The sequence below is a fragment of the Bufo gargarizans genome, chromosome 1, assembly GCF_014858855.1.
Source record: "Bufo gargarizans isolate SCDJY-AF-19 chromosome 1, ASM1485885v1, whole genome shotgun sequence".
NCBI lineage: Eukaryota > Metazoa > Chordata > Amphibia > Anura > Bufonidae > Bufo > Bufo gargarizans.
In genome coordinates, this window is record NC_058080.1 from 739,502,720 (window position 1) to 739,527,304 (window position 24,585).

A 24,585-nucleotide genomic window follows, 5' to 3' on the forward strand; every position below is an offset into this window, starting at 1 on the left:
AAGAATGAAGATAGACACTTCCTGAGGCTCCTATGGTGGGAGGATGGAGATACAGATACAGAGCCATGAGAATACAGAATGAACATACACTTGTTTGGAGCAGCATCATCATCTCCAGGTTGCGCCAATTATGGTATGAAGTACCTGGCTAATCAGAATGAAAAGGATTGCCCAACAGCAGCAAATTTTCTAAAGAAAAAAACTTTTATGTAAAATGATGGTCTTATAAGTCTAGAGTCCACAGAATCTGCAATCAAACTAGTGAAAGAAAGACAAGAGTTATGCGCAAGAGGAAACCTGTGCCTTCACAAATTCATCTCAAACAACAGAGAGGTACTGGAATCCATCAGTGACTCTGAACGTGCAGCAACAATGAAGAATGTAGATCTCAATTATAATCATCTTCCAGTTCAGAATGTACTTGGATTGGGATGGAATGTAGAGAATGACAAGTTCTTCTTTGAAGTATCTATTGAAGAGAAAGTTGCAACTAGACGAACCATTCTTTCTGCAGTGACTTCGATATTTGATATATTCGGATTCTTGGCCCCAGTAATCCTCAGAGCAAAAGAAATACTACAAGAATTATGCACAGAAGTTGGGATGGAATGAGCCCATACCTGAAAATTTAAGGCCCAGGTGGGAGAGTTGGATAAGAGACTTGCAAAATTTTAGAGTAGTTCGGATAACCAGATGCTTTGTACCTCAGGATTTCGGAAAAATAGAACTTAATCCCTTTTCAGATGCCAGTAGTTATGGTTATGGTCAGTGCTCCTACATCACAGTAATAGGAGAAGAAAAGATACACTGTGCCCTGGTTATGGGGAAGGCCAAAGTTGCACCTGCCAGTATTCAGACAATACCAAGACTTGAACTGACAGCAGCTGTTGTTTCAGCATCAGTAAGCAAGTTTATGAGAGAAGAATAGGAATTCAAAATAGATGAAGAAAAGTTGTCCTAGAATACATAAACAATGAAGCACGAAGATTCCATATCTTTGTCGTCAACAGAGTTCATAAAATTTGGGAAATAAATCTGGAACATTGGCATCACATTGACACAAAGCATAACCCAGCAGATCATGCTTCAAGAGGCCTGACTGTAACAGAATTGAAAAATTCACCGGTCCAGAGTTCCTTTGGGAAAAGGAAATCACGCCCAGTAAAGGTTACACAGACTTGTCTATGGGTGATCCAAAAGTAAAAGTTGTGCAAACATTGAGCACTGCTGCCAAGTGTCAAGATGACATACTTGAAAGACTAGCCAGATGTTCAAAATGGAATACAGTCATAAACGTAGTACCTTGAATTCAACATTTGGCAAAGGGAATCATAAAGAAGGAATTGTTGACTGTAGAAGAATGAATGAAAGCTGAAGAAACGGTCATAAGACTCATTCAACAAAGATTCTACAGTGAAGAGTTGAAGAGACTTAGTCAAGAACCTATAAGGTTTCCAAACAACCACCCATTGTACAAGCTTAATCTTGTTCTGCAGGATGGTATATTGAAGGTGGGAGGGAGACTGGAAAATCCATCGTTACCTAGCAGAGTGAAGCATCCAGCAATTCTACCCAAAAACTCTACATTCACAAGATTTATTATTGATCACTACCACTAAATATCCTTGCATCAAGGAAGAAGCTTTACCCAAAGCTGTTTGAGGGAAGGTGGTTACTGGATTGGGAAAGGAAGCCAAGTTTTAGCAAAGTATATAAGTAAATGTGTAGTCCGCAGAAAGGCACATAGACCTACCGAAGAGCAAAGAATGGCAGATTTATCGGCAGATCGTTTAAACCCATCACCATCATTTCTTTATTGCAGAAAGGATTGTTTAGGCCCATTCATCACCAAACAGAACCACAAGGAGTACAAGAGATATGGACTAATATTTACAATGTCTGAGTTCCAGAGCAATTCACCTGGAAATGTTAGAAGATATGTCAACTGACGCATTCATCAACGTCTTGAGATGTTTCATAGCCATTAGAGGTACAGTCAGAGAGCTTAGATCTGACCAAGGATCTAATATTGTCGGAGCAAAGAATGAATTGAAGAAAGCTATAAAAGAGGTTGATAAAGAAAAAGTAACTGAGTATTCGTTAGAGAAACAGTGTGATTTTTATATGAATGCTCCACATGCAAGCCATACAGGAGAAGTTTGGGAAAGACAAATCAGAACTGTAAGAAATGTGTTGTTAACCACTTCAGCCCCTCTAGGTGAAACCCCCTTCATGACCAGAGCACTTTTTACACTTCGGCACTACACTACTTTCACCGTTTATCGCTCGGTCATGCAACTTACCACCCAAATGAATTTTACCTCCTTTTCTTCTCACTAATAGAGCTTTCATTTGGTGGTATTTTATTGCTGCTGACATTTTTACTTTTTTTGTTATTAATCAAAATGTAACGATTTTTTTGCAAAAAAATGAAATTTTTCACTTTCAGCTGTAAAATTTTGCAAAAAAAACGACATCCATATATAAATTTTTCGCCAAATTTATTGTTCTACATGTCTTTGATAAAAAAAAAATGTTTGGGCAAAAAAAAAAAAATGGTTTGGGTAAAAGTTATAGCATTTACAAACTATGATACAAAAATGTGAATTTCCGCTTTTTGAAGCAGCTCTGACTTTCTGAGCACCTGTCATGATTCCTGAGGTTCTACAATGCCCAAACAGTAGAAAACCCCCACAAATGACCCCATTTCGGAAAGTAGACATCCTAAGGTATTCGCTGATGGGCATAGTGAGTTCATAGAACTTTTTATTTTTTGTCACAAGTTAGCGGAAAATGATGATGATTTTATTTTTTCTTACAAAGTCTCATATTCCACTAACTTGCGACAAAAAATAAAAATTCTAGGAACTCACCATGCCCCTCACAGAATACCTTGGGGTGCCTTCTTTCCAAAATGGGGTCACTTGTGGGGTAGTTATACTGCCCTGGCAATTTAGGGGCCCAAATGTGTGAGAAGAACTTTGCAATCAAAATGTGTAAAAAATGACCGGTGAAATCCGAAAGGTGCACTTTGGAATATGTGCCCCTTTGCCCACCTTGGCAGCAAAAAAGTGTGACACATCTGGTATCGCCGTACTCAGGAGAAGTTGGGCAATGTGTTTTGGGGTGTCATTTTACATATACCCATGCTGGGTGAGAAAAATATCTTGGTCAAATGCCAACTTTGTATAAAAAAATGGGAAAAGTTGTCTTTTGCCAAGATATTTCTCTCATCCAGCATGGGTATATGTAAAATGATACCCCAAAACACATTCCCCAACTTCTCCTGAGTACGGCGATACCAGATGTGTGACACTTTTTTGCAGCCAAGGTGGGCAAAGGGGCCCACATTCCAAAGAGCACCTTTCAGATTTTGCAGGCCATTTTTTACACATTTTGATTGCAAGGTACTTCTCACACATTTGGGCCCCTAAATTGCCAGGGCAGTATAACTACGCCACAAGTGACCCCATTTTGGAAAGAAGACACCAAAAGGTATTCCGTGAGGGGCACGGCGAGTTCCTAGAATTTTTTATTTTTTGTCACAAGTTAGCGGAAAATGATGATTTTTCTTTTTTTTCTCTTTTTTCCTTACAAAGTCTCATATTCCACTAACTTGCGACAAAAAATTCTAGGAACTCGCCATGCCCCTCACGGAATACCTTGGGGTGTCTTCTTTCCAAAATGGAGTCACTTGTGGCGTAGTTATACTGCTCTGGCAATTTAGGGGCCCAAATGTGTGAGAAGAACTTTGCAATCAAAATGTGTAAAAAATGACCGGTGAAATCCGAAAGGTGCACTTTGGAATATGTGCCACCTTGGCATCAAAAAAGTGTCACACATCTGGTATCGCCGTACTCAGGAGAAGTTGGGGAATGTGTTTTGGGGTGTCATTTTACATATACCCATGCTGGGTGAGAGAAATATCTTGGCAAAAGACAACTTTTCCAATTTTTTTATACAAAGTTGGCATTTGACCAAGATATTTCTCTCACCCAGCATGGGTATATGTAAAATGACACCCCAAAACACATTGCCCAACTTCTCCTGAGTACGGCGATACCAGATGTGTCACACTTTTTTGCTGCCAAGGTGGGCAAAGGGGCACATATTCCAAAGTGCACCTTTCGGATTTTGCAGGGCATTTTTTACACATTTTGATTGCAAAGTTCTTCTCACACATTTGGGCCCCTAAATTGCCAGAGCAGTATAACTACGCCACAAGTGACTCCATTTTGGAAAGAAGACACCCCAAGGTATTCCGTGAGGGGCATGGCGAGTTCCTAGAATTTTTTGTCGCAAGTTAGTGGAATATGAGACTTTGTAAGGAAAAAAGAGAAAAAAAGAAAAATCATCATTTTCCGCTAACTTGTGACAAAAAATAAAAAATTCTAGGAACTCGCCGTGCCCCTCACGGAATACCTTTTGGTGTCTTCTTTCCAAAATGGGGTCACTTGTGGCGTAGTTATACTGCCCTGGCAATTTAGGGGCCCAAATGTGTAAGAGGTACCTTGCAATCAAAATGTGTAAAAAATGGCCTGCGAAATCCTAAAGGTGCACTTTGGAATATGTGCCCCTTTGCCCACCTTGGCTGCAAAAAAGTGTGACACATCTGGTATCGCCGTACTCAGGAGAAGTTGGGGAATGTGTTTTGGGGTGTCATTTTACATATACCCATGCTGGGTGAGAGAAATATCTTGGCAAAAGACAACTTTTCCCATTTTTTTATACAAAGTTGGCATTTGACCAAGATATTTTTCTCACCCAGCATGGGTATATGTAAAATGACACCCCAAAACACATTCCCCAACTTCTCCTGAGTACGGCGATACCACATGTGTGACACTTTTTTGCAGCCTAGATGCGCAAAGGGGCCCAAATTCCTTTTAGGAGGGCATTTTTAGACATTTGGATCCCAGACTTCTTCTCACACTTTCGGGCCCCTAAAAAGCCAGGGCAGTATAAATACCCCACATGTGACCCCACTTTGGAAAGAAGACACCCCAAGGTATTCAATGAGGGGCATGGCGAGTTCCTAGAATTTTTTTTTTTTTTTGCATAAGTTAGCGGATATTGATTTTTTTTAGTTTTTTTTCTCACAAAGTCTCACTTTCCGCTAACTTAGGACAAAAATTTCAATCTTTCATGGACTCAATATGCCCCTCACGGAATACCTTGGGGTGTCTTCTTTCCGAAATGGGGTCACATGTGGAGTATTTATACTGCCCTGGCTTTTTAGGGGCCCTAAAGCGTGAGAAGAAGTCTGGAATATAAATGTCTAAAAATGTTTACGCATTTGGATTCCGTGAGGGGTATGGCGAGTTCATGTGAGATTTTATTTTTTGACACAAGTTAGTGGAATATGAGACTTTGTAAGAAAAAACAAAACAAAAACAAACAAAAAATTTCCGCTAACTTGTGCCAAAAAAAGTCTGAATGGAGCCTTACAGGGGGGGGGGTGATCAATGACAGGGGGGTGATCAATGACAGGGGGGTGATCACCCATATAGACTCCCTGATCACCCCCCTGTCATTGATCACCCCCCTGTAAGGCTCCATTCAGACGTCCGTATAATTTTTACGGATCCATGGATCGGATCCGCAAAACACATGCGGACGTCTGAATGGAGCCTTACAGGGGGGTTATCAATGACAGGGGGTGATCAGGGTGATCACCCCCCTGTCACTGATCACCCCCCCCGTAAGGCTCCATTCAGACATCCGCATGATTTTTACGGATCCATGGATACATGGATCGGATCCACAAAACACATGCGGACGTCTGAATGGAGCCTTACAGGGGGGGTTATCAATGACAGGGGGTGATCACCCCCCTGTCACTGATCACCCCCCCTGTAAGGCTCCATTCAGACATCCGCATGATTTTTACGGATCCATGGATTGGATCCACAAAACACATGCGGACGTCTGAATGGAGCCTTACAGGGGGGTTATCAATGACAGGGGGTGATCAGGGTGATCACCCCCCTGTCACTGATCACCCCCCCCTGTAAGGCTCCATTCAGACATCCGCATGATTTTTTACGGATCCATGGATACATGGATCGGATCCACAAAACACATGCGGACGTCTGAATGGAGCCTTACAGGGGGGTTATCAATGACAGGGGGTGATCAGGGTGATCACCCCCCTGTCACTGATCACCCCCCTGTAAGGCTCCATTCAGACATCCGCATGATTTTTACGGATCCATGGATACATGGATCGGATCCACAAAACACATGCGGACGTCTTAATGGAGCCTTACAGGGGGGTTATCAATGACAGGGGGTGATCACCCCCCTGTCACTGATCACCCCCCCTGTAAGGCTCCATTCAGACATCCGCATGATTTTTACGGATCCATGGATACATGGATCGGATCCACAAAACACATGCGGACGTCTGAATGGAGCCTTACAGGGGGGTGATCAATGACAGGGGGGTGATCAGGGAGTGTATATGGGTGATCACCCGCCTGTCATTGATCACCCCCTGTAAGGCTCCATTCAGACGTCCGCATGTGTTTTGCGGATCCGATCCATGTATCCATGGATCCGTAAAAATCATGCGGACGTCTGAATGGAGCCTTACAGGGGGGTGATCAATGACAGGGGGGTGATCAATGACAGGGGGTGATCAGGGAGTGTATATGGGTGATCACCCTCCTGTCATTGATCACCCCCCTGTAAGGCTCCATTCAGACGTCCGTATGCTTTTTGCGGATCCGATCCATGTATCCGTGGATCCGTAAAAATCATACGGACGTCTGAACGGAGCCTGACAGGGGGGTGATCAATGACAGGGTGGTGATCAATGACAGGGGGGTGATCAATGACAGGGTGGTGATCAATGACAGGGGGGTGATCAGGGAGTTTATATGGGGTGATCATGGGTGATCAGGGGTTTATAAGGGGTTAATAAGTGACGGGGGGGGGGGGTAGTGTAGTGTGGTGTTTGGTGCGACTGTACTGAGCTACCTGAGTCCTCTGGTGGTCGATCCTAACAAAAGGGACCACCAGAGGACCAGGTAGGAGGTATATTAGACGCTGTTATGAAAACAGCGTCTAATATACCTGTTAGGGGTTAAAAAATTCGGATCTCCAGCCTGCCAGCGAGCGATCGCCGCTGGCAGGCTGGAGATCCACTCGCTTACCTTCCGTTCCTGTGAGCGCGCGCGCCTGTGTGCGCGCGTTCACAGGAAATCTCGGCTCTCGCGGAAGGACGCGTATATGCGTCCACCCAGAAGAGCAGGGCCGCCGCCAGGACGCAATCCTGCGTACGGCGGTCCTGAGGTGGTTAAGTTCAGTGTTGAAAAAGAACGCTGGAAGAATAGATGATGCTTCACTTAGGACCCTGTTCTATGAAGTAATGTCTATTGTTAACAGTTGTCCACTTGCAGTTGATAACATCAACGATCCAACAAGTTTGGACCCTTTAACTCCAAACCATCTACTTCACCTTAAGTCTGACTACATACAGCCACCACCTGTCAAGTTCACCAAAGAGGATTTATATGCCAAAAGGAGATGGCGAAGAGTTCAATATCTATCAGAACAGTTTTGGAATAGATTGAGGAAAGAGGACTTTGCCTTTTACTTATTAGCATAAGATTGGCTAACACCCAGAAGAAAATGTCCAAGTTGGTGACATAGGGCCAGATTTATCATTAGCTCAGGTCAGAATAATGGAGTGAAAAAGTCCCAAACGCTAAAACTGTGCACAAATTTGCGACTTTTTTCTGCTCTGCACTATGCTCACCAGTTTTCTGAAAGTGGGCGTGTTTTCTTATGTAAATTAATCTCTAGACAGATTTACTATTGGGACTATTTAAAAAGTTGCAAAAAAGTTGCAATTTCACTCCAGTGAGGACCATGCTTATCTTATGAGACTTTTTAATAGAACATGCGACTTTTTCATAAAAACATGCAACTTTTTCGTAAAGATGTGCGACTTTTGTAAAGCTGCTTACTGACGGATAAACTGCTACCGTCAAACCACATTTATTACAGTCTTAAAGGGCCGATCATAAATCTGACTTGGCTAAAAATGAGTTTAGCCATATGTTAAAGTGGAGTGAGCTGTCAGAGTCGTGATAAATCTGGCCCATAGTGTTAGTGAAAGAACAAGATTTCCCTAAAAGTCAATAGAAATTGGCCAAAGTTCTAGAAGTTTAAAAGGATGACGACAAACTAGTAAGAAGAGAGTTGTTACAAATAGGAGACTCAAAACTTGACAAAAAAGGAAAACGTCTCGCTATTCCACTCAAGTTGGAACGTCCTATACAGAAGTTAGTTGTTCTACTTGAGTGATAAAAGACACTTGAAAGTTGAGAACCTGATGGAAAATTCCTCAAATTCATGTTCAAGTCCCACCACTAAGAACATAGAACTATAGGTAATTTTGGTGGGAGTGTAGCTGGCCAGCTAAGACCTATCCTAGGTTGCTAATATAGCCAAACCTGCCAATAACCTAAATACAGTTCCTATGTTTATGTATTAAAGACAAAAGCAGAGTTATTTACTGTGACATCATGTTTTGGATGTCATAACTGTCTTGTATCTTGTTAATGGCATTGGGGGACACAGTACCATGGGTATATGCCCAGCTACCACTAGGAGGCACTAGATATCAAAAAAGGTTAGCTCCGCCCAGGTGAGCTATATCCTCTCCACAGCACTAGGCTATTCAGTTTTAGTCTAGTGTCCATAGGAGGCAGACATGACCTGCTCTTTTTTCGCAGGTCTTGCTGCTTTTTGTTATTTTATTTTTATTCTTTTTCCTTTCTTCTGCAGGTCTCGACTTGCCGCAGGATGGGGCTCCATTGTGGATTTCCACTTTAGTTGCACCCCCTGTGGGCACATACTCAGGTGCCTCGCCGGTCACCCAGTCCCCATTGACTGCATTCACAGTGGCATGCCGGCATTCCCACGGTCCCCGTGTTGAGTCTGCCGATGGGGTGACCCTGCAGTGCCTGAAGACATCGGAAGGCGAGTATTTCCCCCCATCCCTGTCCTAGATTTAGTGGGGATCCTGGGTGAGGTCCCCTGTCGTGGCCAGGGTGTGGGATCCACCTTTTTGGAGGTCCAGGGTGCTATTCCTTCTTCTTTAACCCCTTCTCCCCCAGGTGGGGAGGAATTTCTCTCTCTCTCTGGGAGAGGGGGGGGGGGGGGGGGGCTTTTCTCTCTCCCCCGGGCTCCTTTTCCCTTCTACTTGGTCATTTTGCTTCCTTTGCAGCCTCCCCGGGTCCACTCCCTGGCCTCTCATCTACTTTAGTCCCCGGCTTTTGCCGGGACTAGGCCGCGTTTTTCTCCTGACCATCCCCGGGCCACTGGTGCTTTACAGGGAGTGCAGAATTATTAGGCAAATGAGTATTTTGACCACATCATCCTCTTTATGCATGTTGTCTTACTCCAAGCTGTATAGGCTCGAAAGCCTACTACCAATTAAGCATATTAGGTGATGTGCATCTCTGTACTGAGAAGGGGTGTGGTCTAATGACATCAACACCCTATATCAGGTGTGCATAATTATTAGGCAACTTCCTTTCCTTTGGCAAAATGGGTCAAAAGAAGGACTTGACAGGCTCAGAAAAGTCAAAAATAGTGAGATATCTTGCAGAGGGATGCAGCACTTTTAAAATTGCAAAGCTTCTGAAGTGTGATCATCGAACAATCAAGCGTTTCATTCAAAATAGTCAACAGGGTCGCAAGAAGCGTGTGGAAAAACCAAGGCGCAAAATAACTGCCCATGAACTGAGAAAAGTCAAGCGTGCAGCTGCCAAGATGCCACTTGCCACCAGTTTGGCCATATTTCAGAGCTGCAACATCACTGGAGTGCCCAAAAGCACAAGGTGTGCAATACTCAGAGACATGGCCAAGGTAAGAAAGGCTGAAAGACGACCACCACTGAACAAGACACACAAGCTGAAACGTCAAGACTGGGCCAAGAAATATCTCAAGACTGATTTTTCTAAGGTTTTATGGACTGATGAAATGAGAGTGAGTCTTGATGGGCCAGATGGCTGGATTGGTAAAGGGCAGAGAGCTCCAGTCCGACTCAGACGCCAGCAAGGTGGAGGTGGAGTACTGGTTTGGGCTGGTATCTTCAAAGATGAGCTTGTGGGGCCTTTTTGGGTTGAGGATGGAGTCAAGCTCAACTCCCAGTCCTACTGCCAGTTTCTGGAAGACACCTTCTTCAAGCAGTGGTACAGGAAGAAGTCTGCAAGGTAAGAAAAACATGATTTTCATGCAGGACAATGCTCCATCACACGCGTCCAAGTACTCCACAACGTGGCTGGCAAGAAAGGGTATAAAAGAAGAAAATCTAATGACATGGCCTCCTTGTTTACCTGATCTGAACCCCATTGAGAACCTGTGGTCCATCATCAAATGTGAGATTTACAAGGAGGGAAAACAGTACACCTCTCTGAACAGTGTCTGGGAGGCTGTGGTTGCTGCTGCACGCAATGTTGATGGTGAACAGATCAAAACACTGGCAGAATCCATGGATGGCAGGCTTTTGAGTGTCCTTGCAAAGAAAGGTGGCTATATTGGTCACTGATTTGTTTTTGTTTTGTTTTTGAATGTCAGAAATGTATATTTGTGAATGTTGAGATGTTATATTGTTTTCACTGGTAAAACTAAATAATTGAAATGGGTATATATTTGTTTTTTGTTAAGTTGCCTAATAATTATGTACAGTAATAGTCACCTGCACACACAGATATCCCCCTAAAATAGCTAAAACTAAAAACAAACTAAAAACTACTTCCAAAAATATTCAGCTTTGATATTAATGAGTTTTTTGGGTTCATTGAGAACATGGTTGTTGTTCAATAATAAAATTAATCCTCAAAAATACAACTTGCCTAATAATTCTGCACTCCCTGTAGTATATAACCCCCCCCAGTATATAGTATATAACATCCCACAGTGTGCAGTATATAGTATATAACACCTTATAGTATGCAGTATATAGTATATAACACCCCACAGTATATAGTATATAACCCCCCACAGTGTGCAGTAAATAGTAGTTTACCCCCCACAGTCTGTAGTATATAGTATATAACACCCCACAGTATGCAGTATATAGTATATAACACCTCACAGTATGCAGTATATAACACCCCACAGTATGCAGTATATAACACCCCACAGTATGCAGTATATAGTATATAACACCCCACAGTATGCAGTATATAGTATATAACACCCCACAGTATGCAGTATATAGTATATAACACCCCACAGTATGCAGTATATAGTATATAACACCCCACAGTATGCAGTATATAGTATATAACACCCCACAGTATGCAGTATATAGTATATAACACCCCACAGTATGCAGTATATAACACCTCACAGTATTCAGTATATAGTATATAACACCCCACAGTATGCAGTATATAGTATAACATCCCACAGTATGCAGCATATAGTATATAACACCCCACAGTATGCAGTATATTGTATATAACACCCCACAGTATGCAGTATAAAACACCTCACAGTATGCAGTATATAGTATATAACATCCAATAGTATGCAGTATATAGTATATAACACCTCACAGTATGCAGTATATAGTATATAACATCTCACAGTATGCAGTATATAGTATATAACACCTCACAGTATGCAGTATATAGTATATAACACCTCACAGTATGCAGTATATAGTTTATGACACCTCACAGTATATGGTATATAACACCCTACAGAGTACAGTATATAGTACCCCACAGTATGTAGTATATAGTATATAACATCCCATAGTATGCAGTATATAACATCCCACAGTATAACACCCCACAGTATACAGTATATAGTATTTCCCTTATGTTCTAACCAGCAGCAAATGTGGGGGTTTATCTGCCCCAGTGAAACTGGTAGGACAGACGGAATATTTAATGAAGTCAAATAATCAAGTAAATTAACGCCCCCATTACCTCACTGAAAGGGTCTTTCTTCTGCACCCTGCTTTCCCTTCGGACGTCCGGAGAATATACACAGATACACGCTTCTAGTGTCACTACAAATACCTCTGGTTTTATCTGTGTTCTCTCAGTCTTATAAACATTCATTCTAACAATCATTAACAGGTGTGGTTTACACATACAAACAATTCGCTATGTCGGCTACTGCAAACATACTTGACTGATGTCCTTGGTACAGATCAAATAACATTTCTTTATAAAACTCCTCACTACATAGCATACGGCTTGCTTCATTTAACCCTTCACTCACTATAAGAGGCCATACAATAGTGTTTTTTTTTCTGTCCTTTAGACTGCAAGACAGATGGGGGCGGCCATTTGGCTGCCTTATATTTTCTATTTCTCTAACCGTTGTTTCTCTGGTCTCTCCCGGGGCTTGTGTGTATTCAGCCTCCAGTCACCTGCTGCTCTGTGTGGAGCTGGTGCTCCTGTTCCCTCTAGTGGTTATTTGGTGTATAGCAAACTGTTGTTAAAGTTTGTTCGATTCCCTCGCAAATGATGTCACTTCCGGGGGCGGGGCTTAGCCAAATCTGGCGCCAAATTGTATTATAAAAGCCTCCGTCCATCCAGGCTGTTTCTGTTGCAGCCTGGTTGGTTACTTAGAGAAACTATTGTAATTAGCAACTTCTTGTGCTTTGGGTATGTCTGGTTCTTCTCTTTCTCTAATAAATAAGGATTGTTCATTCATTATGGCTTACTTTTTTCCGCAGATAATGTCTTCTGCCGGTGATGGTGATCGGACTGGGCGCAAAGTGACATCCAAGCGAAGACATCTGGCATGTAGGGATTGTGACACCCCTCTAGCAGACACCTATGAATTTAATAGGTGTCCTTCTTTCCGTCCTCCTCCTCTGCCTAATATGGAACCTACTACAGGAGGTAGTAGTCTGGGTAAAGGACTTTGTGGAGTCCTCAATGAACACCCTAAAGGATTCCCTGTTCTCCAGAAGATCCCGTGCCCAATCGCCTCAAAGGTCTACTCCCATGCAGGAGGAAGCCTATCATACACCATGGACGAAGTCCATTCTTCCGAGTCTAGCGGGGAGGAAGAAGAGGCCGTAAGGTACTTCTTTCCTATAGAGAAGACCCAGAGGTTACTTAGATCCATCCGGTCGGGGGACCAGGATGTTGATCCCGGGGAAGCTTCAGAGTCCACCTCTAGGGGGCCAAGGGCCTTCAAAGTGGACGAGACTCTGTCTCGGTTAATGAAGCTAGAATGGAAGCATCCTGAGAAAGCACCGGTCATCTCAAAGTGCTTCAAGTCCATGTTCCCGATTGCATCATATAGTAAAAAAACCATTTTCCTGTCCTGGCACATGATAAAGAATGGACTGACATAGTTGCAAATGGGCTTAAATGTGCAGCCAGAAGAGCGCCCACCATCGCAAACTATGTCAGCCCCAGCCTGTATCAGGAGGAGAAAAAAATCGCAACCAGTCTGGCTTAGGACCAAGGGGAGTTTCAGGTGTGGACACCACAGGTGTATTTGCTGTACACACATGTTAAAGAGGACCTTTCACTCGTATACAAACTAAAAACTAACTCTATCTGTGGGCAGAGCGGCGCCCAGGGGTCCCCCTGCACTTACTAGTATGCCTGGGCGACGCTCCGTTCGCCCGGTATAGGCTCCGGTGTCTCAGCTCCGTCTGTTGTATTGGAATGATTTTTTGTAGGAGGCGTGTCCCTTGCTGCAGCACTGGCCAATCGCAGCGCACAGCTCATAGCCAGTCAGATTTTTTTTCAGGACCCATTGAAAATGAATGGGTCCAGATCCGTTTTTTTGGGGAACAGAACAGATCAGGAAAGAAACAACGGACGTGTGAATGAACCCTAAGTGGTGATAACTTTAAAACGCTTTGACTAATCCAGGCCTTTCTGAGACTGTTTTTTCGATACATATTGTACTTCATGACACTGGTAAAATGAAGTCAAAAAAATTAATTGTTTTGCATAATAAAATACCTAATTTACCAAAAATTTGGAAAAATTTGCAAATTGAAAAGTTTCAGTTTCTCTACTTCTGTAATACATAGTAATACCCCCAAAAATTGTGATGACTTTACATTCCCCATATGTCTACTTCATGTTTGAATTATTTTGGGAATGATATTTTATTTTTTGGGGATGTTACAAGGCTTAGAAGTTTAGAAGCAAATTTTTCAGAAATTTACAAAAACCCAATTTTTAGGGACCAGTTCAGGTCTGAAGTCACTTTGCGAGGCTTACATAATAGAAACCGCCCAAAAATGACCCCATTCTATAAACTACACCCCTCAAGGTATTCAAAACTGATTTTACAAACTTCGTTAACCCTTTAGGTGTTGCACAAGAGTTATTGGCAAATGGGGATGAAATTTGAGAATTTCATTTTTTTGCCTAATTTTCCACTTTAACCCATTTAAAAAGGGTTAACAGCCAAACAAGACTGTATCTTTATTGCCCTGACTCTGCTGTTTACAGAAACACCCCATATGTGGCCGTAAACTACTGTACGGCCACACAGCGGGGCGTAGAGTGAAAGGTGCGCCGTATTGTTTTTGGAAGGCAGATTTTGCTGGACTGGTTTATTTACACCATGTCCCATTTGAAGCCCCCCTGATGCACCCTTAGAGTAGAAACTCCCTAAAAGTGACCCCATCTAAGAATCTACACCCCTCAAGGTATTCAAAACTGATTTTACAAACTTTGTTAACCCTTTAGGTGTTGCACAAGATTTAATGGAAAATAGAGATACAATTTCAAAATGTCACTTTTTTGGCAGATTTTCCATTTTAATATTTTTTTTCCAGTTACAAATCAAGGGTTAACAGCCAAACAAAACTCAATATTTATGGCCCTGATTCTGTAGTTTACAGAAACACCCCATATGTGGTCGTAAACCACTGTACGGGCACACGGCAGGGCGCAGAAGGAAAGGAATGCCATACGGTTTTTGGAAGGCAGATTTTGCTGGACTGTTTTTTTTTACACCATGTCCCATTTGAAGCCCCCCTGATGCACCCCTCGAGTGTTGAAACTCCAAAAAAGTGACCCCATTTTAGAAGCTACGGGATAGGGTGGGAGTTTTGATGGTACTAGTTTAGGGTACATATGATTTTTGGTTGCTCTATATTACACTTTTTTGTGCGGCAAGGTAACAAGAAATAGCTTTTTTGGCACATTTTTTTTGTTATTTACAACATTCATCTGACAGGTTAGATCATGTGGTAATTTTATAGAGCAGGTTGTCACGGACATGGCGATACCTAATATGTATACAATTTTTTTTAGTTATGTAAGTTTTACACAATGATTTCATTTTTAAAACAAAAAAAATGTTTTAGTGTCTCCATAGTCTAGGAGCCATAGTTTTTTCAGTTTTTGGGCGATTATCTTAAGTAGGGTCTCATTTTTTGCGGGATGAGATGACGGTTTGATTGGCACTATTTTGGGGTGCTATTACACTTTTTGTGATGTAAGATGACAAAAAAATTGATTTTTTTTACTTTTTTCTTTTTTTTTAGGGTGTTTACCTGAGGGGATAGGTCATGTGATATTTTTATAGAGCCGGTCAATACGGACGCGGCGATACCTAATATGTATACTTTTTTTATTTATTTAACTTTTACACAATGATTTCATTTTTGAAACAAAAAGAGCCATAGTTTCTTCAGTTTTTGGGCGATTATCTTAGGTAGGGTATGATTTTTGCGGGATGAGATGATGGTTTGATTGGTACTATTTTGGCGTACATGCAACTGTTTTGATCACTTTTATTACCTTTTTTAGGGAAGTAAGGTGGGCAAAATTTCAATTTCCTCATAGTTTTTTTATTTATTTTTTTATGGCGTTCCCCGTGCGGGGAAAGTATCATGACCATTTTATAGATCAGGTCGTTACGGACGTGGCGATACCAAACATGTGTAAGGAATTTTATTTTTTTCATTTTTAACCAGTGATAAATGTGTTTTTTTATTTTTACTTTTTTTTTTCACTTTTTTTTTTACCCAGACCCACTTGGTTCTTGAAGATCCAGTGGGTCTGATGTCTGCATAATACAGTACAGTACACTATATAGTGTTTTGTGCTGTATTTTACTTACACTTTGTCTGAACAGATCTATGCCTTTAGCACAGATCTGTTCAGCACCATGGACAGCAGGATGCCTGAGAAGGCGTCCTGTTGCCATGGGAACCTTCCCCGTCTGCTCAGTTGTGGCCACAACTTCGCAGACGGGAAGGGTAAGGAGGGGGGCTGTCTGGGGGCTCTGTCCCTCTCCATCGGGGGGCTGCAAAGGCACAGCAGCCCCCCGATCGGAGAGGGAGGGAGCTCCCTGCGCTGTTAACTTTTTCAATACAGCGGTCTGTATGGACCGCGGTATGGAAAAAGTTAAACGGCTGACATTTGCACAGAGGTCAGCCGTTTATACCAGGGTGTCAGCAATGTGCTGACACCCTGGTATACCCACTGGCCACAAACGAATTTTCAAGAGGAGGTGGGCGGGGGATCCCGATCCCGCCTGCCGCACCGCCCGCCGGCAAAAAGTCATGCAGGGGTTCAGGGCGGGGGGTGCAAAATCGATATTTTAGGCACACTAAAGTTTCTGATCCTCGCGGTCAGGGACTGCGGGATTCAGCAAACCGCAGATCTGAATTGACCTGCGGTTTGCGGCGATCGCCGATACGGGGTGGTCACGTGACCCCCCTGGCGTTGTGACAGGATGCCGGCTGAATGATTTCAGCCGGCATCCTGTTCGGATTAACCCCCGCAGCTCAGCGATCTCGATTTAAACTTAGGACGTACCGGTACGCCCTAAGTCCTTAAGGGGTTAAAAGGTCTCATTTTTAATGTCTTACTATGTCATGAGGAAGGGCTGAAATTTGTCTTTGGTAGCCCGAAACGCGTAGACAAGACGGCTATTGTTGTAACTGATGGATGAGATTTTACCGCAAGCAAAATACATTTATTTTCCTTTATCAAAGTGGAGCTGGATTTCTACAAGCCTTTCGGGTCCTCCGTGCTCACAGCTGAAGGAGGGGCAGGTGAGCGCTGCGGAACTGTCTCTCTTACTATATAGTATATAACACCCCACAGTGTGCAGTATATAGTATATAACACCCCACAGTGTGCAGTATATAGTATATAACACCCCACAGAGTGCAGTATATAGTATATAACACCCCACAGAGTGCAGTATATAGTATATAACACCCCACAGAGTGCAGTATATAGTATATAACACCCCACAGAGTGCAGTATATAGTATATAACACCCCACAGAGTGCAGTATATAGTATATAACACCCCACAGTGTGCAGTATATAGTATATAACGCCCCACAGTATACAGTATATACTATATAACGCCCCACAGTATACAGTATATACTATATAACGCCCCACAGTATACAGTATATACTATATAACGCCCCACAGTATATACTATATAACGCCCCACAGTATATACTATAACACCCCACAGTATCAGTATATAAGTATATAATAACCCACAGTATACAGTATATACTATATAACACCCCACAGTATCAGTATATAAGTATATAATACCCCACAGTATATAGTATATAACACCTCACAGTATACAGTATATAACACACCACAGTATGCAGTATATAACACCTCACAGTATGCAGTATATAACACCTCACAGTATGCAGTATATAACACCTCACAGTATGCAGTATATAGTATATAACACCCCACAGTGTGCAGTATATAGTATATAACACCCCACAGTGTGCAGTATATAGTATATAAGTATATAATAACCCACAGTATACAGTATATACTATATAACACCCCACAGTATCAGTATATAAGTATATAATACCCCACAGTATATAGTATATAACACCTCACAGTATACAGTATATAACACACCACAGTATGCAGTATATAACACCTCACAGTATACAGTATATAACACCTCACAGTATGCAGTATATAACACCTCACAGTATGCAGTATATAGTATATAACACCCCACAGTGTGCAGTATATAGTATATAACACCCCACAGTGTGCAGTATATAGTATACAACACCCCACAGTGTCCCGCAAAAACTCAGCCCCACACAGCTTGGTACAGTTATGGAGCTTAGAATACGGAAATCCGGGTTTTTCTTTTCCAAACTTTTTACTTTTGTAATCGTAGTGACCCGGAGAATAAAAATAACAGGTCAGAAAACACTGTATAAAAAAAATAAAAATAAAAAGCTGGTGGAATATTCCCACCACATTGTCTGTAACCATAAATGGTGGCATCAGAAAGCGCATCTTGTCCTGCAAAAAAACAAGCCCTCACATGGCTGTGTGACTGAAGAAATAAAAAGTAATTGGCTCTGGGAATCATTCTCATAAAACAGATTCTCTCATCAGAATGATGACAACCCCCACTATCCCCACTACTCCTCCCCCATCATACTAAGCTGAGGAGCAGAGAAGGATTCCTTGTGTGTAATGGAGGAGAATCTCCAGAGGTGACATGTCTGAGCTCTCCACCACACTGTCTCCTCACAGCTCATCTTACCTGCAGGCTGGAGGAATGGCTGATACCAGAGAGAACAAGAGCCCTGACTACCGACCAGGACCTGCCCAGTATCTGCTGCACTGCCAGAGCTGAAGGACCTGCGGTGACCTCACCGTCATGTGATCAGTGCAGGGGGCGGAGCTCATCAGTGGAGAGGATAAGAGGTGGTGAAGGACCTGGGGTGATGTCACCGTCATGTGATCTTTGCTAGAGAGGGCGGAGCTGAGCAGTGGCGGGATAAGCCGTGGTGTGAGGGCTGATACTAGTCATGTGACATGAGGGGCGGAGCTGAGCAGTGGCGGGATAAGCCGTGGTGTGAGGGCTGATACTAGTCATGTGACATGAGGGGCGGAGCTTCATATGGAGCTGACGTGGTGTAGAAGTTCTGAGAGGAGCTGGAGTTGGTTTCTGATTCTTTAGCTTCTTGTCCTTTTCAGTTCCAGTTCGCGTCCTGAAGGGAAATCATTAGAAAGCGGCTAAAATACAAACAACGGGCGTTAAACGGGTAAAAAAGTGTGATTTGAAGAATTAAATGAATTTGGGCCAATGATCTCGCCCGCTAATATTCCCCGCATCAGATACAGCGGAGATCAGCCCGGGCTGGGCAGGTGCTGGGCAGCGGCTAACCGGTGTTCGGGCCGGGTCTCCTCAAAAGCCATAAAAATATACAAAAAATACAAATAATGTGAATAAGAAACCAACTTCAGCCTCGTACTGACGAGTTCAGTGTTTTCTCTCCTCTGAAGCCCAGGAAATTCTCCCTATAATAAAAGCCTGGAAATGCTGGGAGTTGTAGTTCTCTTATACACTATAATAACACCGGAAAATGCTTGGAGTTATGGTTCTTTCCACTGATATTCTATAATAACTACAACTCCCAGTGTCCAAGGTGTTATCTCCTGTGATATAATAACAGCCTGGATACATTGGGAGTGGTAGTTTTCTCATCTGATATCCTATAATAACAATCTGGACATGATGAGAGTTGTCATTTTCTCCCCTCATATCTGGACATGCTGCTGGATTCAGTAGTCCATAGGCCGACATCTTGGAGACTTGTGCCTCTAGTAGAAAAGGCTCCTCTGTTATCAGCGGAAGAACCTGGAAAACTTCATGTGACTGAGAAAGTACAGCCGCTGGTGGAGCTCTGCCACCGATCACACCGGGTGCAGCCCCCTGTATATTAGGTTCTGCAGCAGGAGGTTGAAGTCACATTATTATTTGGTGCCATACAGACATCCACTCTGGCATGGTGGTCATACAGATGCTGGATATCCTCCTGTGGTCATACAGATGCCGGATATCATCCTGTGATAGCAGTCATACAGATGCTGGATATCCTTCTGTGGTCATACAGATGCCGGATATCCTTCTGTGGTGGTGTAAGACCGTGAACCTGGGAGGGACCCCCAGGATACAGCGAAGTCATGGAATAAGGAAAGCGACACGGACACCAGCTCCTGATGCAAAAACAGTAACTTTACTGAACAGTAGTTTTAACAGAAATAACAATAACACTAGTTACAGAGAGTATATATATACACTCACCTAAAGAATTATTAGGACCACCATACTAATACGGTGTTGGACCCCCTTTTGCCTTAATTCTACGTGGCATTGATTCCACAAGGTGCTGATAGCATCTTTTGAAATGTTGGCCCATATTGATAGGATAGCCTCTTGCAGTTGATGGAGATTTGAGGGATGCACATCCAGGGCACGAAGCTCCCGTTCCACCACATCCCAAAGATGCTCTATTGGGTTGAGATCTGGTGACTGTGGGGCCATTTTAGTACAGTGAACTCATTGTCATGTTCAAGAAAGCAATTTAAAATGATTGGAGCTTTGTGACATGGTGCATTATCCTGCTGGAAGTAGCCATCAGAGGAAGGGTACATGGTGGTCATGAAGGGATGGACATGGTCAGAAACAATGCTCAGGTAGCCCGTGGCATTTAAACGATGGCCAATTGGCACTAAGGGGCCTAAAGTGTGCCCAGAAAACACCCCCCACACCATTACACCACCACCACCAGCCTGCACAGTGGTAACAAGGCATGATGGATACATGTTCTCATTCTGTTTACACCAAATTCGGACTCTACCATTTGAATGTCTCAACAGAAATCGAGACTCATCAGACCAGGCAACATTTTTCCAGTCTTCAACAGTCCAATTTTGGTGAGCTTGTGCAAATTGTAGCCTCTTTTTCCTATTTGTAGTGGAGATGAGTGGTACCCGGTGGGGTCTTCTGCTGTTGTAGCCCATCCGCCTCAAGGTTGTGCGTGTTGTGGCTTCACAAATGCTTTGCTGCATACCTCGGTTGTAACGAGTGGTTATTTCAGTCAACGTTGCTCTTCTATCAGCTTGAATCAGTCGGCCCATTCTCCTCTGACCTCTAGCATCAACAAGGCATTTTCGCCCACAGGACGGCCGCATATTGGATGTTTTTCCCTTTTCACACCATTCTTTGTAAACCCTAGAAATGGTTGTGCGTGAAAATCCCAGTAACTGAGCAGATTGTGAGATACTCAGAGCGGCCCGTCTGGCACCAACAGCCATGCCACGCTCAAAATTGCTTAAATCACCTTTCTTTCCCATTCTGACATTCAGTTTGGAGTTCAGGAGATTGTCTTGACCAGGACCACAACCCTACATGCATTGAAGCAACTGCCATGTGATTGGTTGACTAGATAATCACATTAATGAGAAATAGAACAGGTGTTCCTAATAATTCTTTAGGTGAGTGTATATATATATATATATACATATATATATCAAATACAATGAAAACATCATGTCACATTCCTTTCTCTTGCCCCCAAATGACACTGTTCACGTGCCCTGAGTACTCTCAGCCTGGAGTGTAGCAACAACGGAGTGTCCAGAATACCCTATACCCCAGACTCAGAGTCACGGTACCAGCCCAAATGAAAAACCGTACCCAAAGCGGCGTACACAGCAGAGCCTGCAAGTCGATACTGTGCCGCAGGGTAACGGACCTGACTGCTGGCGCACACGGCAGAGCCTGCAAGTCAATAACCGTGCCGCTAAGTCACTGACCTGGGTATGTCCTGTGTTTACTGGTTGCTCCAGACTGACAGCAAGTCCCCGCCACAACATGTGACCCTGTAGAACCTGTACTCTGACCCTCTGTTCCGATCAGCTTCCTGACGCCGATACTCATTCCTGCGAACAGAATCCGGATCCACACGGTTCTCTCATGCAGCTCACAAAATGGCGGACTTCTTCTTCTCCAAGCTCAGCAACTCCACCTCTCCTGGTAACTCCAACCGTTCCACGGCTCTTCCAGCCTTCCGGGACCCAGTCCTCTCTCTCTATCTCTCTCTCTCTCTGGGAAGCCTTCTGGATAGCTGACCCTGGCCTGGGCCTTATCCGATGGGGACTTACACGAACTTGCAGGTCCTTCCATACACCATGAGGCCTCACAGGGTCTGTAACCACATTCCACAGTCCAACTGACCTTCCAGGAACCGATCCTTTCTCCCTTGGCAACATCTGCATTGCTGACAGGCATCAGTCACTTTGACCGCTCCAAGTCCCACGGACGTGAGGATGGCACTGGATCCTGTATTCAGCCTTTGCTCTCCTCATGTCACCATTCCTGCAACACCAGGAGAGCCGGCCGCCACCATAGGAGAAGCAGAGGCACCGAGGATGACACGATCGCAGGTACAGCAGAGAACTTAGTTGTTAATTTATCGAGTAAAACCGTGAGCCCTGCGCAACTGAACTTACTGAAGAAGGGATTGTCCTTCAGCCCCACTGGGACGCTGGACACCTTTGCCCTAGACATAGACCTTCAGCGATTTTTTCGCAATCTGCGCCTTAAAGCGCATTTCTGCAAAGATGACACAGATACTAATGATGACCGTATCGATACTGAGGAACACTCGGATCAATTAACCCTGAAACAATTTGCATTGATAATAAAAAGTCATTTTACACCACCCAAAATATATCACCCTGTGGAAACCTTTGCTAGTCTAGTCCAACGTGATGTTAATACTTTGTTGCAACATTGTAGACAGGGTCATCTACATATAAGACACAATCTTACCTCAGAAGAGAAACATGCACTGAACCATCTACTTGATGATAAATCCCTTATATTTAAGCCAGCAGATAAGGGGGGGGGGGGGGGGGGGGGGGGCCCTGGTGATCCTTGATAAAGGATACTATATAACTGAGATTTTAGGTCAATTAAATGACACTGATACATATAAAATCCTACAGTCGGACCCAGTATATTCAATAAAAGACACACTGCAGAAAATAGTGACAGGGGCTAGAGAAGAAGGTATCATTGACAATAAACTAAGTGAATTTTTAATAAATCAGCATCCAATCACGCCGGTATTTTATACCCTCCCAAAAATTCACAAATCTATGACAAGACCACCTGGATGCCCTATAGTGGCCTCGTCTGATTCGATCCTCTCCCCCCCGCTATCTTTCTTGAGAAAATTCTTACACCTCTGACTGTACAATCACCTTCCTACATACGTGACACAGGACATTTTCTGAGTGAGGTCCGCCCCCTCAAAATGGATGGAGACTGCATACTCGTCACGTTTGACGTATGCGGCCTCTACACCTCCATCACTCATGACAAAGGCCTAGAAGCAGCATCTAGATTGCTCAACAGCAGCCATCACACGGCACCCCAAAAATAATTTTTTCTGACACTTTTAAAATTCATATTAGAAAAAAATTACTTTTTATTTCAAGATACGTTTTTCCAACAGTGCCGCGGGACCGCAATGGGATCGAACGTCGCGCCGCCGTACGCAAATAGCTACATGTCATCATTTCAGAGTGAATTTGTTTATTCTAATCCTTTATTTCTGAAACACTGTACATTTTGGCGTCGATTTATTGATGACGTGTTCTGCGTGTGGCAAGGCGACGTTCGATCCCTCACGGAGTTCAATCTCTATCTTAACTCCATTTGGAGTGAACTACAGTTCACCATGCACTTCGATTATCGTAAAATGTATTTTCTGGACACGTGGGTAATACGCAATGATGATGGCACGGTGTGTACTGATCTATTCACCAAAGAAACTGATCGCAATAGCCTGCTTACCTGTCACGGAAGGTGTACAGGAAACAAGACAACACAAAATGAATATACGACTCACTGGATCCAAAACTAAGGAACAAAAAGGGAGACCCCTGCATTAGACCTGGCTCTCTCCCTGACTGCTCAGCCTATGCGAAAATCCCAATGGTAGATGATCGCATATCCTCGTACCTCGACTGTATAACACCTGAACACCCTATAATAGTGAGGGGACACGACCACCGGCTCCCTACACTTGATACGGAGGGAGTCAGGGTCACCTGGGATCCAGCAAACAGAAAAACACAAATGAATGCACAACACTTATCTTGTAGAAGACTGGGAAGTAGGATCAGCATGCACACACACTCCAGGAAGTAATATAAACCGCACACTGATGCACTATGGGGAGAAATTGAAAGGTATGCAATCAGTACAACTACATGACAGCTGAGAGAGGCTAACGAGATGAGGAACTGAAAGCAAAACAAAGGAAGCTCAAGGAGGAGGTTCTGAAAGGCGTCTGTCAGAGCTTCTCAGATGTCTGGTAGTGACATTACCTTCACAAGTAGCCATCCCCCAGCAACCAAGAAAGCCATTCCCTTTTCACAGTATCAACGGGTAAAAAGGATCGTAACGGACCCTGATACCTGTCAAACCAGGATGAAAGAGATGACCAATAAATTTCTCAATAGAGGCTATCCCAGACATCTATTAGAAATTCAAAAGAAAAAACTTGACCAACCACAGGAAGAAAAAACAAATAAACCACCACGCATCCCACTAGTGGTGAAATATCACCCATGGACACATAAAATCAGAGGTATTATTAATAAACACTGGCACGTAGTTTCAAGATCATACCCCCAAATAGAGGCATTTCAAAATCCACCAATGATGTGTTTTAAAAGAGCAGACAATATCCGTGATAAAATTATTCGAGCCGACATAGGCACCATTGAACCAA

General features: G+C 43.3%; 1 long non-coding RNA gene across 2 annotated transcripts in view; it reads right to left on the bottom strand.

Annotated features, from left to right (window-relative positions):
• The window catches only part of LOC122924943, a 32,452-nt gene extending 13,857 nt beyond the window's left edge, over window positions 1-18,595 (bottom strand). Inside the window, exon 1 of one of the 2 annotated variants that reach the window (XR_006387463.1) lies at window positions 18,534-18,595. This is a non-coding gene — a long non-coding RNA (uncharacterized LOC122924943). Of the gene's footprint in view, window positions 1-11,957; window positions 12,173-18,533 lie in introns of those variants that run through there. The other variant, XR_006387462.1, reaches the window with a different exon arrangement.
• Window positions 18,596-24,585: the final 5,990 nt, after the last annotated feature.